Genomic DNA, 2275 nt, shown 5'->3' on the forward strand with positions numbered 1-2275 from the left:
TCCCCTCCCCGCCACTGGAGAGGCAGGTAAGTGCAGGGTGTATGAACGACATGGGGGTTTAAAGGGCCCTAAATTGAAGCGGGGGGTTTAAAACCCCACCACTTCAGTTTAAGGCCCCTGTTTCATCTACATATGCTATTTCGTACCAAATGAAGGACAAAACCCCACCATTGACAACTATGTGAGCAGGATCAGAACTTTCCCTTTTCTTTTTTTTTTTAAAGGACCTAATTAGAACAATATTTTTTTCCCTTATAGGGTTCAGTTTTCCCCTTAATTTTCACCATGTTTTTCTCTGCTTCAAAACTGATGTGATCCACTTCAGAATTGTCTTTTTTTAGACAGGGAACCCTTTAGTGTTGCTCTTTAGGCAGAATGGAAAGCTGAGATTTGTCCCTTATGGGATGATTTGTATTCAGATGGCAAATTGCTGACAAGGATGTATTATTCAGGTAAACCTGCTTATTCACAAAAATGTGCACGAAACCCTGTTTCCCTGAGCAGTGGGAGGAGCACACAGCCCAAAGGCAGGGTGGTTACTTAGCAGTTGCAAAGTAAGCCCCGCTAGCCTGTGCTGTACCCAAGGAGAGGCTCGCTCTCTTCCTCTCTCCCTTTTCTGTTTTGGTCATCTACAACTACTGCTTCTGGTTTACTTAATCCATGTCCAACAGCCTTGTAACAATGCCTAATATCTGTCTTGGAATCCCTCAGGAAGCAGGAGACCTTGTGATATGGTTTGCTCTTTTGATGACTTTGGGAGTTTGCCCTTTGCAGTTTATTTTACTACACAAAGGTGATTTGTGCTACCTCTGTTGCTTTTGTACACTTATTGGCTATACTATCAGCCATTTTCCTTTGATCCATGATGATGGCCATTAGTTCCAGTCAAAGTAGCTCCAGGGCTTGCTGTACTGAAGACTCCTAGCTCAGGTCTTTGGGCCTTGTACCCTTACCTGTCTTGGGGCTAGAATCACATTCTTCCACTCACAACTGAAATCACCAACTGGTATTATTTAACTTGCACCTAAACTCCATTTCAATCCAGTTTACTACAGGGGAGTTGCCTATATACCCAGATTGACCTAATCTGGTAGGCATGTGTGGAGCACACAACTGTCATCTGTGACAGCTCCAAAATGGTGCTAATGGAAATGTCGCTGCCCATATCTTAGCCCATTGGTTGGTAGTTAAAGTATCCACCTAGGAAATGGAAGGTCTGGGCTTTAGATCTTCCTCACATTTGCTGATTTTCATGAGAGAGTCCTACCCATCAGGTTATAGGGTAGGCTTAGTGAGGCACGCTTCACTCCTTCTGTGGAAGCTGGGCCTCTGGGAAGATAAAAGTGCAGGAGTCAAGCAACCAGAACGACAGAAGGCAAGAGAAAGCATGGTTCTGTAGCCCAGTGATTCCAATGGGCCTCCTGTCCCCCAGCCATGAGAGGAAGGGAGAGATGTCCCCGGTTCTGGTTCCAGAGGCTGAGGTATCTCTGTTTTTAGACCAATGCCTGCGTAATGTAAAATTCACACAGGCCTGGGGGCAGGAACTGAAAGCCCAGAGTCTCTCCTTATAGGGCAGTGCCTTCCTCACTGGAGTACAGAGGCACCATCCTTTATTCAGACATATCCACCCTAATGATCCAGGGCCAGGTGATGAAGCACCTGCACGACGGCGAGGCCTACTGCCACCTGGGGACGCCTGCTGGCCACCAGGCCAAGCAGATGCCAGAGGAGACCATCAACAGGATCGTGCAGGACGCCCACAAACTGGACCGATCCCTGCTGGCCCCCTGGCAGAAGATAAATGCGGTGAACACCTTCCTCATCTCCAAGACCCCCCTCAAGAAGGCGGACACCAAGATCCGGCAGCTGCTCAAGAAATGGCTGCACCTGCCACTACGGGCCAGCAACGAGGTCCTGTACGTCCCCTACCGGCAGGGAGGCACCAGCGTCCCCCGCATGGGAGACCTCTGCGATATCGCGGTGGTCACCCACGCCTTCCGCCTCGTGACCTGCCTGGATGCAATGGTAAGTATTATCGCCACCAGCCCCCTCGAGGAGACTGCCCGCAAGAGGATAACAAGGCAGCCTACCTGACAAGACTTGGCCACCTTCCTCAGCAGCTTGCTGGAGGGCGAGTTCAGCCGAGACGGCAAGGATTTTGCCTCGCTGTGGAGCCGAGCCCACAACGCCACGCACCACCTCGGGAAATGCATCGGCTGCGCCTGGACCTGGACTAAGGAGCACCGGGAGCTGGGAGTCTCCCTGCAACCAGCCC

The 2275-nt window shown here is 50.3% G+C and overlaps 1 protein-coding gene across 1 annotated transcript in view; it reads left to right on the plus strand.

Annotated features, from left to right (window-relative positions):
* The window catches only part of ANO2 (anoctamin 2), a 403174-nt gene that overhangs the window by 379626 nt on the left and 21273 nt on the right, over window positions 1–2275 (plus strand). The window lies entirely within an intron of this gene.

Source organism: Gavialis gangeticus, unplaced genomic scaffold (genome assembly GCF_001723915.1).
Source record: "Gavialis gangeticus isolate Ggan-Ray unplaced genomic scaffold, GavGan_comp1, whole genome shotgun sequence".
Taxonomy (NCBI): Eukaryota; Metazoa; Chordata; order Crocodylia; family Gavialidae; genus Gavialis; species Gavialis gangeticus.